We start from the raw sequence: 13,846 nt of genomic DNA, 5'->3' as shown, positions 1-13,846 counted from the left end.
TTCAAGTCTCATTTTTTAAGATTTCAAGAAAAAGGAGCCATTTCATCAAGCAATTTGTATACATGTAAACAAAAAAAAGGCTAGAAAGTACTTGATTTTATCCAAATTCAAGTTGCAAAGTGACTACTTCTGTAATAAAAATCCTTAAGTATGTTTGAAAAAAGACCAGTGTATGGACTCATGCAGTAGATGATTTTGAGTCTTATTTAATAGATCGTGTCTAATTTTGAGATTTTATTCATATGGTTTTGAGTTATCTATTGTTTTCTTGTGATCCAACCAAAGACTATGCTCAAAACTTATCATATTTGACATCATTTTTTTGTGATCACCACAAACTAGATGATTTGGAGGCTTGATCTTAAGTTCGAGCCTCTAATCCTTCGTGGTTAGAAACCCATGAAGGCATGATTTCCAAAGAAAACTAGATCCTAGGCTCCAAACTGTCAAGTTTAAAATACCATGGGGTTGTTTCCTAGTTGATTGGGTTGGAGGTTCAAACTTAAGTTGGAGCCTCACCCCATCTAGTCCAAAACTACCTAGACACAAAAGCCATTATCGAAAACACTCAAACTATTATAACTGCTTCATAAAGACAAGTTGCTATAAAAAGCGTAGGCAATTGAGACTGCTAACATCCTAAGTGAGTGTAGATTTTGTGAGTTTAAGTGTTGTGATTAATCTACACGGAGGAATGGGCGGGTTTAATTCAAGAAAACCCCTTAGGCCAACGAGGTAAATATATAGCAAGAAGGAAGCACATGAGATACCATTTTTGTTGTGATCACCATAAACTTATTTACAAACTAGACGGTCTAGAGGCTCAAACTTAAGTTCGATCCTCCACACCATCAGTAAATATAGCAAGAAAAAATCACATCAGATACCCATTCAAGAAGCTTTCTGTTGCGTCCCGCCTCCTCAGGTACGCACAAGGCCATTTCCACCTTGCTTCTCTAGGTCTTTTTAGTCTGAATCTTGTCTGCTACACACAATCCATAGATGACGCTAAACTAGGTGGGTGTTTCAAATTTCTCGTCAAGTTCGAGCTTTTCCGTTAAGTTCAAATTTCTCGTACAATCTGGCCGTCAACTCCAGCGAAAACAAACCCCAAGTTGGAGCCTTTAATTTTGTGTAGCCTAGATTTTGCTAGCGAACACTTGTTGGGTATTGAGTACCTTGCACCAACCCCACCCCTGGTGACTCACCTCTTATCCCTTACCTACTAGGTTTTAACTAAAAACTTGCCTCCCTGTAACTGAAATTATAACTTGCTCTGCCAACCTTAATCGTTTCTGCTATATTGATGTGCTTGCATCCAGCCCGATGCTAGCTTTCATTGCTCCCCTCCCAAGATGGGCTACTGCATGACATTATTCTGATGGGATTCCTCACTGTGGTGTGAATGCCAGGTGTGGCCATACCTGTCAAGTTTCATTATACCGATAGTAGCTTACGTGCTTTGTGTTGCTTCATACCTATCCACTACCCCTATATAAAGGTGAGGGGCTCTTCTCGCTTCACTTAGACTTGAGTTTTTTTGCCTTTTGCCATTTTGCAAATAGAGAAAGTAATTCTAGTTTAGGGATTGGGAATTGGGTTTTGTTGTGTTGTCCCTTGCAAAATTAAAACAACCAGATGTGGCTGACTTTCTTTATCATCAGATATCATCTAAGGTGAGGTTTAAATCTAACCTTTGGTTAGCCTTGGGCTTACATGTTCTACAAGGTCGCTGTTGCCATGCATTGTTTAAAGTTACTGGTCTCTAAGCATAGTTTATGCTTGATAGGCTTTGGAAGGGTAACTACCTCATATTAGTGACTTGCTGTACAATTTTGGTTCCATAAAATTGATTGAATTTTTTTTTATAAAAGCTAGTGTGTTGGGAAATTTTCTTAGGTCACTCCAAGCATATTATTTGACTCATTTGACTTTTTACTTGGACATGCGGTTTTCCCAATGGACTGCTAATAATGGATGTGTTAAGCATTGGACTATATGGTGGTGTTGTATTGACATTTCATATTGATGGCATTCAATTATGTGCATCATTTGGGGGAATTTTTTTATTTTATCTCTTTACTGTTATGTTGGAAATTCTAGACACCAGTCTAAAAAAAAGGAGGGGAGCTTTGCTCACCTGATCTCTAATGCTTAGCATGAGTAACATATTGGTTAACTATGGATTTACATTAATGGGATGGCTTGGACGCAAAATAATATGAATTTTTTTCTCTTATTACTGCTAGTCTTCTGACTAATAAAGCTAGTATCTGTTTTGCTGGACTCCCAGCCTACTCAATTTACTGAGCTTGAGAATTTACTAATCTAAACCATACAATTTGTGTATTACCTTATGCATATCATTGGTAGTTTTGGTTGCTTATCATGGATGCTTATGGAAAAGAAGATGGTGGACTTTAGCAATAGCTTTTTTGCCTACATATCATTTCTAACCTGGTTTTGTTGCTTTACTACCTGAGATTTGGCATAAGAAAGACAATAAATGGGTTATAATGATCTGGTATGATAGTTGTGGTAGGGCCCTTTTGTTTCCATGGTGCCCATTTACCAGGGGTTGCTAACTCTATATTGATAGATTATAAAAACACTAACTTGGAATATGATGGACTCTCCTGTATTGGCTAAACTTTGGGATTAACATGTATTTTTTTGCCTTTTTAAAATTGGGCATGATTCAAGAAGGCATGACATTAATGAGTTTTGTATCAGGCTTTTTGGTATTCTGAACAGGGATGGCATGATCTACCAAGTATGCGTTGGCATATTACTCATGCTTCAATACTAAAAAATGAGCGTTTTCATACACAATGATGGCTCTCCCTAGCTGGGGTTTGAAGGGTTGAAAGTTATGATAGTGGCTCACTAGGATTTGATCTTTACATAAGTTTCAATAGCGGGTATTTTTTTGCTGGCTGTGGTCTTGATTGGAGATTTGGTCTATGGCTTATTTGCTGATATTTTAATCCTGGTCTCTGGTTGTTGCTAGTCTTTTTGCTGGGACTAGAGTTTATTTTTCAAGACTTGGCTCGATTTGGGTATGGTCTGTTGGTTAGGAAGATTAATTTTTAAATCTTGCTTAAACATCACCTAATTAATGATATACTGGCTTTTAACTTGTAATACTTTCATTTTTACATTGATAAGTTTGGCATGGTCCACTAAATGATGATGTCTATTCTGACAATTTTGGAGTTAAACTTGGCTAATCTTGGGGGTTTTGGCTTTGTCTTGCTGGCTTAGTATGTTGACTTTGCTGGCCTAGCTTATTTAGACCACCACAAGCTTTTATGCTTGATATTTTGATTTGTTACCCTTCTAATATAGTTCTACCATTATTCTTTAGCTTTACCTAGCTGAAATCATACTATTGTTTTGATCAAGCATGCTGAGCCCTGGAGGACTTCCATCGTGGCTTTCTAGAAATATGGTTTTTAGTGGTTATTGGCAACCGAGTATCAATCTTGCTAGATTTGCATTAGCTGACCTTGATTTGTGGTGGTCTCTACTTCTTGATTCAAGGATAAAATGCCACCGGTTACTAACTTTGGAATACTCTTTCTTATAGAGTAGGTTTCGGTTCCATTATTTTGAAGGGATCGACTTAGATTTGTACAACAAGATTTAAGTTACAATACAAAGCTTCTCTAATCACTTTGAAGTTATATGGTTTGCTTTAAACTTACGGGTGGTTTGGCAGGATGCAACTCTTTTGTACAAATTTTACAGGATTATTTCAAAATGTGGAAAATACTTGAGATTTGCTAATTATTGTCCGTGAACAATGTGGAAGCTCCTGTGTCACATCCCTTGTCAGCCATTGGCTCACTTGAAACATAGAACACATTTAGTATACATAACAAAGTAGCATGATTCCTGTTCTATGAAATCTCCATCTTACCCACAGGCTCCTCATACTCATTCCCAAGGGCCCAACATCTTGCTATAACACGTATCTCCCATTGATAGTCTAATACAATGCACTTAGGCTCAATCACACGTATCTCCCATTGATAGTCTAGCACTTGGGCTCAGTCACACAATCAACAAAAAGGCAGAAGGGATGGTACTTTTGTACACATGGCATATAAAAAACCCAGGCCGTATGTTTTCTCGATAACACTTGTCCACAAGCCACACTATTTCCACCAATTATAACAATATTAGCACTTTTTGGAAGGTGGAGTAGGCACTAGAAGGGCCCTGCCCTCTCTCTTTAGGAATTTGTAGGACTCCTTTATGAAGGAGGAATGCCTTCTAACCTCACGTGGAACCCTCTCCATATCCTAAACTAATGTCTATACGAAATGAAAAACAAAAGAAAATTATAAATTGCACAACCAACCATGAAGCTTGAAGGTTTATCAGGCATTAACACTTTCAAGCACTATCCAAAGCACTTGGAAGCACAATGAATCACTTTCAAAAACTTTTAAGCACTTTAGAGTGTCTCAAAGTTCCAGGGAATGATTTCCAGTACTTCAAAGTGGTTTCAAGTGCTTGAAGATTCTTTGAAGAAGAAGCATTTTCAAGTAATCTTAAGCACTTGGAAGCATTTTTAACCACTTTAGAGTACCTGCAACACTTCAAAGTGGTGTAGAGAGCTTGGAAATGCGCATAAGATGAAGCACTACTAAGAAATCTCACGCACTTGGAAGCACTCTGAATTACTTTGAAGCACATTGTAGTACTTTAAAACACTTTGATGTTATGAAGCACTCCAAGTACTTTGAGGTACTTTGAAACACTCTGGAGCACTTTTAAGCTCTACCAAGTACTTACAAGCATTTTTAAGCACTTTTAAGTGGTATAAAGTGTCTCAAAATTTTATAAGCGTTATCAAGCCTTATACACTTGGTAGTGTTCCTAGCACTTTAAAGTACTCTAATAACTTTCAAGCGCTCTGATCTCTCAAGTGACGTCCAAGCACTTTGAAGTGGTCTAAGCACCTAAAAATTCAGAACAATATAGAATTGTAAGAGTTAAGTACCTGCATTACAGACACCTCCTCCTTCATATTTACAGTATTAGTCCACCACCAACTGAAATTACACTCATCAACACTCCAATCTCAGCTTCCTTTTGGACAATAAGACCTTCATTATGTGATGGAGATTCTTTCAGTACCTACAATTTTGCTCTAAGCATCTCCATCTTTGCAATAATTGGGACACAAGCTGAGTAGCCACCTTCATTGCGCAACCATAGATTACACTTTTTTGCTAATATAGATTAAGCAAACGGGACCTTCTCTTCATCTTTATGGGCATGGCACCAAGTTCATCTAAAATTTGATCCACCCACTCAGTGTACAAGGGCTGGGTTGCAATCTCAATTTGTTTTGAAGGGAGATTGGACACAGTAGGACTGTAGGAGTCCACAACAAAATCCTTCTGTCCTGTAAAATGCACACACCATAATCTGTCAGTGAAATTCATCACTTTCCTATTCAAACCCCCCTTCTGTGACTTGACATTCTCCAAGACTATGCCACCGACCAGTACCCATGCAATCCTGTGGCTTTCAGGTTCTGTTTTGTCTACTACACAATCCTCATAGGAAAAGCCCCTTGCAAACTTGGTCATGAGTTCTGCTTTGTCTGTTACACAATTCTCAAAGGCAAAGCCCCTTGCAAACTTGGTATATGAGGCAACAAGCTTCATAGAGGTGGTTATGCACCATGTGAAGGAATACCTTGGTCTTCTTATTCTCATGCACCTTGAATATAGCGAGCCACTGATCAAGTAGCAAGTCTTCATCAGTGAGATCGTTGGGAAGCTTTCCCTCCATGATCAATCCATACTCATGATGAAATTGATGCAACTCCAATGCTCAATAGCAAAACTGGGACAATTTTGGATACTCCGACACAATGCTACCAATAAGATAAGGAGAAGTTAGTTTTGCTTCCAATAGTGAGATGCATGCATTGCTCAGACAAGAAAACACTACCATAGCACCTTTTCAAGCAGACTTTGTTTTTGGGGGGTAACATTTACATGGAGAAGCTTCAGCATGCTCCGGTTCTGGCACATATGATGGGGTCTGCTAAACGGAATAGCTAGGCATGTCAAATGTGACTACAACACATAAGGACAAGGTGCCAATATTAGCAATGGATTGCAACAACTAGCTAGGATCCCAACCTAGGCTCAGGGTTTCTTATAAGGAAGAAAAGGTGTAAACATGGGATAGAGGTCTAATGGAAATGCCCAAGGCTAATAGGAGCCTCATGGAATGATTCACATTGGATCTCCTAAAAGAGAAAATTCTTTTCCTATTACAAGCTAAGGTGGGATGGAGAGTTAAACACACTATTCTCATCCTTTTTTATTCTCTCTCTCATTTTCTCTAGAGGCAAGGGTAGCTCGTGAACAGCTTTTGTATTCGTGAGACAAGTGTCTCTCACAAACCATTGTAATTTTGTTTGAGTATCCTTTGAGAGACTCATGCAATTCATGTCTTTGACATGCAGAACACTAGATCAACACCAAGAATTTCAAGGACTCCTCCATGAATTCATAAATTCCATTCATTTATGCATGGGGAATAAGCAACACCAAGAATTTCAAGGATTCATGACTTCCATTCATTTATGCATGGGGAAAAAGAAACATTACCTTACATGGCTTGTCTCATAATCCTAAGTTTGTACTTATGTTATCTTCAAATGAATTGAAAATTTTCAATGTTTCTGGCACATATTGTTTATGCATGGTACCTACGACATGCAATATGTCTCTCTTGACACATAGAGCACTCAAGGGATGGAGAAAGTCGCACTATCAAGCAACAAGGGGTGTATATTTAAAAAAAAAAACCGACACGATGGTGGCAAAACTCACTCATACAACAGTGAACGGATGGAGAAGTCCCACTATCAAGCAAGGGGTGTATTTAAAAAACCAAACACGATGTTGGAAAACTCACTCTAACTATCTTTTGTGAGATGTTTAATTGGTACTTAAAGTACACATTTGGAGGTTGGGTTGCATTGAAACGCGTATAATATGAACTATATGTATAGCACAAAATTATACACTATCTTTTGAATCAAATGGAATAAATTGTATAATTGAGAAAAAGTTTCAATCAAATAATTTTTTATAATCAAATAATATACTTTAACATAGGTGATAGTGATAAAAGATCTTGGTTATAATAGCTAGTATGGAATTGATAGCTTATGCCAAATTAGTTAGTTTGTGAAATTTGCTATTTTTATCTATTTTATTTAAATTTTAACAATTTTTTGTTTTGTTAATTTGTGTTTTGCTAGAGTCTTGCATCTCACACAAGATTAGTTTGCAAGTGCGTAGAAACATTCTAAGATTGTGTAGACTTGCAGGCCACACTCTTGAAATGGATAGAAATTAGCACCTTGTCCTGTGGTTCTGTAGACTTGTTGGTCACCAACACTCCTCCAAAATACTAGAGAATTGAAAATTTGATTGACCTTATTTGTTGTAGTTTGAAAGCTAGGATATTTACTAAGCCGTGCATCCCAATACCTATCGGCAATTGGAATGAGCAGAAGCTTGGTAGCTATTCCACTCAAAACTAATAAGAAATTTGAGTATTAAATAAATTGGTCAAATTTGGTAAATGGTTCAAATCTTCAGATATCAAATGATCAAATGGCATAGAATTAGACAAAGCATAATTTGGATCATTGAAAAACAAATTCATATGAGACTTTAGATAAATGGATTGACCAAATTAAATAGACAAGTTTGGATCATAGAAACACAGAATAAGAGACAACTTGGAATGTGGTTTAGATTATAGATGGGTACAAATGATTTAGATTCAGAGATTCAATGATACATTGGTAGAAGATTCTCAAAATGATTGACTAACAACTTGAAATCAAGTTGTATCTTAAGAAGTATGATTGATACAAATGGTCAACAATGAGTGCTTGTAAGATCTCATGAGTCATAAAGTGTAAGAGTTTTAAAATGAGATTATTGGGCCATAAATCGTCATGGATATGGGTGATATACCTTGGCTCTGACCTTGAGCAAAATCTCATCTATTTCTCTAAAGTAAGGCTCATGACTAGCCCTTTTGGGGAGATCCTTCTCTAGAATTTTTGATGCTTGAATTGACAACTAGAGTAGATCATTTGTATACTTGACAAGCTGCCCCAACTATTTTTATTGGCTCATCATTTCTTTGTGGTTAAAACTATGTCCTTTTCAATGGCATCGAGCACTATTTTCCATGCTACCCATTAAGCATTAGTACGCTCATGCTAGTGTTGAGCCTGGTTTGCTAGTTGAACATAAGCTATATTGTTTGCAAGTTTGTTGTAGATAGGGTAGAGTGATGGATAGAAATTTGGTAGTTCATCTTCTTGCATAAGCAAGTCATACATGAGAACAAGTGAATTTGGCGCAATTTCAAGGTAACACATCATATTCTCATTTTCATCATGCATCATTTTTGGGTTACTCTGACCAAATGGAGTAGAAGTCATTTGAGAGATTGTTCTTGTTTCCTTACTATCACTTTGGTTATTCTATCTCTTCTACTCGATACATTATTTCCTAGTAGCATATGCACTTTGTAAAAAAGTATCTTTCTTGCAATCTACAATATTTGAAGTCTATACTTCATCTCATCTTTGATTTTCTTCATGCATTTGTAAGCAAGGTGATTCCCCAATAACATCCCCAATTGGATCCTTAATTTTGTATGTTCATTGTGAACATTTTCCTTATCTGAGGACTCCCATTGATATCTGGTTTTGGGATCAAGTACTTAGAGCCAGAGACATCTAAAGGTAGCTTGATCTCAAATGTTGAGACTGACATCATTTTACGTCGCTCTACCTCCTTTTCTTTTTCCTTGAGGTTAATGTTCTCCACAATCTCATCCACTTCATCATCATACATGTCTTCATTCGCGTGTTCCTCCGCTTGAAAATCCTCTTCCTACATAACTTCCTCAGGCTTGGTCACAAGATTACCAAACATGCAATTAAGGAATAGAAGAAATCCAAAGGATTCTTGCACTAGCTTGTAGTCTCCTTATTGCATAGGGCACCATAAGGGTATCGAGGAAAGTGGTAGCTAATGGTACTTCTTGTATGAGATACTCTGTGATCCTATCCGAGAAAAGTCTTTTGAATGGACAACATTCATGACATCAATGATGGCACACCCCATTTGTACCTCCAACTCAAACCTCTCTCTTTTAGTTCATGAAATGTTTGTATTGAGATATAATATCATTAAGAATGAAGGGTTCATTAAACATATAGAAAACCTTTTGAAATTTATCACTAGATTCTAAAGAAAAACTGCAAGTCAATGAGTCTTTTGTCTGTGATTGCGAGGTCTTCTTCAATAACAACCTTTTCTTACCTTGCTCTTTTTCCATACTTTAGGGGTCAATAGTTAGACCTCGAAGGGTTCAAGGTCCTCCTCCATTGCACTAGCTTCTGAGTTTTTTTGTGAAACTTCCACATGTAAGCTCCTCAAAAATTCCAAAGACTCAATTTCAAGGTTTTGTACCCTTATTTCAAGGTGAAGCCAAAATTTATCTTGATTAAACCTTTTAACAATTGAGGAGGATCTTGTTGTGCAATTGGGTGTTGGTAGCCAGCACACACTTTGGGTCTATTTTTTGCATTTTCCTTCTATTACTTCTTCTTGGTGAGCTTTGAAAATATGCTACCCTAAGTCCTTGTCCACTTAACACCTATATGAGAGATGTGTGGATGTTGTGAGCCTAGGAGAGGTAAGTCTCTCTCTCTCTCTCTCTCTCTCTCTCTCTCTGTGTGTGTGTGTGTGTGTCACACACACTCACACACATACGTGTGTGTGTGTGTGTGTGTGTGTGTGTGTGTGTGTGTGTGTGTGACATGTGTGCATGTGTGTGCGTGTGTGTGTGTACATATATATGTGTGTGTTTAATATTGATTATCTAACAATAGTTTGATTTCAAAAACTATTGAACCATACAATGGGACTAAAGACCGACATCGTGTACATAATAGTTGAAAATTATGTCTATACACTAGGCAAAAGTAAACTTTAAATTTGAGAGAGATAAGGCTATAATTGATATTTAGACTTGACAATGACACAAATTGAATAAATTTATCCAAAAAGTGTATACAATGGCTATCTATCAACAATAAGGGACAACCAAAAGATGGATGATCTTTTGCTAGTGGTACACTTATTGTTGCAATCCCAAGGAAGGAGCCCCTTACCTGCCCACCATCCACAAACGCAACAAACTTATCAGTAAGCTTGCTAGTATTTGCTTGGGAAGACAGATGTCAATGATCCCTTTCCCTTATTATTAGTTTCAAAACTTATAGAAAACAACTACCCGAAGAAGAGATCAAGAATACTTGTAACACATATGCTTTCATCTAGAAAAAAAACTGACAATATTTTGCTAGTATTTGAGGTGCTATTGGGAACGCGAGAGGATGATTGATTGCAGGTGGGTGAAATCTCCTCCAAATGTAGCTTACAAAAAAAATATTGCGGATAGGGTGTGGATGTGTGTGTGTGTGTTAGAGTATTAGTCTAAATATCTTATTCACAACTTGAACCAGAAAATTCTGAGAGATACCCCTCCCCGGGGGTCTGTGCACAAAATATACAATTTACACCTTTATACAATTTCAATATACATCAGAGTTGCGGAATCGTTTGAATAACAGAGGAGCTCTCAACACTCGACCAAGCATGGAGTTTAGGCCATGAGCCGGACTACATCCAGAGGCACCTAGAGACTAGTGCTACCCCTGAATGGGTGTTATGAATGAAAGCATACTCAAGAAAAATATAACATTCTGGAGGGCGAATATATGTGTACACCGCATTGCGGGAAGGAAGAGAGAGAGAGAGAGAGAGAGAGAGAGAGAGAGAGAGAGAGAGAGAGAGAGAGAGAGAGAGAGAGAGAGAGAGAGAGAGAGAGATGAAATAGAGTGCACAGAGACGTGAGAGTATGACAACAAAGAATCTTTAAATAGCCCGTCTAAATGAAACACGCAACCATGTATTAATGCAATGAAAAAAAATCTAGCTATACCATAACATCAAAAAGTTTATGAAAAAATAACTAGTAGAGCACTGGACCCTGTGTAGGGATCGACCGGTCCACCTATCCACTTTTACTCTACTATGGACAAAGAGAATTTCACTTCGTCAGGAGCAAGCCAAAACACCTCCAACCTACCTGTGCCACACATAAGCTGAGGCCATTTCGCCTCCCTCCATGAACCCGAGCTCGGAAAGGATCCCAAGTACTAGTAGGTGGTAGGGTATCAACACCAACCATACCAGTTTAGGCACCACGCCTCTTGGATGCCTAGCATCGGGTGTTTAGGCAATGCGAAGGCAAAATCCCCGATGCATTAGCTATGTAGCTCATTCAATTCCTGACGCACTAACCGTGTAGATGAGCCTAACAAAAAGAAGAAGACCTAGGCAACACCCCCGATTCAGCAAAGCTCCAGGTCAATGACTCTTTAGTCTAAGGCTAAGCAATATACGTGATCCTAGTCTTGTAACGATTCTGCGATGAGAAACATAACACATGAGTCCAATCACAATAACACTTTCCATATGCACAAACAATCTTTTCCAAGCAGTTAGACTGTACAAGGTCTCTACCCTTACACATCTACCATAAACCATCCAGATCACTTCATGATCTTATCCCAAAACCATAAACCATAATCTAATTACATCACATGGGTGAGTAGTCCACCCAATTCGGGTGAGGCACGACCAATCCTGCATAACCACTTTAGAACATAACATGACTGCAAAAATTTTGGCAGTATAACCATATCCAAAAAAAAAACCAAGAGCCACACTGGCCTCCACCATAAAATCACAACCATAATCCATGAGGGAATCTCAACCCTTAACCACAAATCATATTCACAATGAACCAACTCCCACACTTGGAGTTTGATACATCCCCTGTGGTCAATTGGAGTCGACACACATATGACTCTTAAGACATGAGTTTTTCATGCATGTAAGGAATCCAACCAGCAAGTAAACATGATATAAAAATACAATTTTGACAACATTCAATCATGCAAAGTTGATGCATCACATCTACACTTCACCTCTCTAGCACATAGAGCTAGTTTTGACTTAGAAAGGTGGAAAGCAATCATAACCATGTACATGAAGCATACACATCAATCCACAAGGTTCCATACATCATATGATAACATTCCATCACCATAAACATGATGCAAAACAGCTCCGACCTTTAGGTCAACCATAAACCATAACTTCACACCTATGCAAAAAACAACTTTTTGATATTTTTGGGAGCATGTATAACATGCAAATGAAAGTATTTGACCTCAAACCAATGCATCAAGCTCAGATCCATAATATAGAATAGCACTCTATCACATCACTTTTTCCATATGATACATTCTTTTTGCAACTTCATACGTACTCGGGTAATCCATACATGCACTCGTATATGAAAAAAGAATCACCAAGGGGGTGACTACATAGAAAAACGACATAGAGAGAGAGAGAGAGATGATGATGGCTATGGAGTTTAGAGATTCTCACCATGCTTTAGAATTGATTAGGAACTGTTGAAAGGCTTCTTGATTTGCCGCAAAAGAGCGGTGATGAGAGCTAGGTAGAGATTTTCACCACGAGAGCTTTCGGAGAGCGCGTACACCATGAAACGAGCAAGTAGAGAGGGAGAATATCCTTCTTCTTTTTCTTCTTCCTGCATACAAGAAAGAAGAGTTTATGAATATGGTGATGAAGAGCTTGCACCACTCCATAATAGATACGTATAGCCTTGCGGTAGTAGACGCAACAGATGGCACTGAAAAATGAGGCTTGCAGGTGATTTTATAGGCTCTGCAAAAAGCAAGAGTGAGCTCCAAGCCAGCTACTAGCGTCCCCTTCTCAGCTAGGAATAGCTCCATGGTTTTAGAGACACAATTAAACCAAACTAAGGAGCAACTCCAGTGTGACCAAGAGAACAAAGAGAAAGTGAAAAGAGCAAAAGACAAAGAAAAATATGGAAAGCAAAAAGAGACAGAATGAATGTAAAGAATCTAAGGGAAAAGACGGCCTTAGAGACAAAATTAAACTAAACTAAGGAGCAGCTCTAGTGTGAGCAAGAGAACAAAGAAAATACCAAGGGAGCAAAATAGTCAAAAAACGCATTGAGTGGTTAAGTCTTGGTTGAGAAAGTAAACGAGCACTTAGATGCCATGATTCAAGCTTACGAGGCAAGACTGAAAACAATCAGACATTAGAACAAATATTGTTGACATATCCGCATCCAAAAGTTGAAACAAAATGGTTGGAAATGTGCAAAAGGCTCATAGAGACCACTCAAGCTCTAATGCAACCAAAAATATTGAATATTCCTAAACAAGTAGTGCCTGTACCTGAAAAAGAAGACAAAAGCACGCTAAAAGAAAACAAAGTGGGCCAACCAACTAAACCGGGAAATGAAAGTGTATTGGATACGAGGGTGATCACAAACACTACAGATGAGGCAAAGTCTCTAGAGATACAACCAGTTCCTGAAGTGGACGAGCTATGGCCACAATCCACACAAAGAGCCTGCACAAACTAATGTCATCTCCTATAAGATGCACCATTACTCATGTAGAACTTCTAGGGATCATACCACATTTATGGGGTCAAATGAGCAAAAACCTAGAAAAGATGGGATTGAAAATCCCACCATATGATAGACCTACAGACAAAAACATGGATAAAACTCAATCTGAGAAACCAAAAGAAAAGCTAGTACCAGTGAATAAGGTGGGTGACTATTGTGAGGGAGAAGA

Source organism: Adiantum capillus-veneris, chromosome 2, assembly GCF_014529385.1.
Source record: "Adiantum capillus-veneris isolate H3 chromosome 2, ASM1452938v2, whole genome shotgun sequence".
NCBI lineage: Eukaryota > Viridiplantae > Streptophyta > Polypodiopsida > Polypodiales > Pteridaceae > Adiantum > Adiantum capillus-veneris.
The sequence above is the reverse complement of the archived record's forward strand: the minus strand, read 5'-3'. Positions refer to the sequence as shown.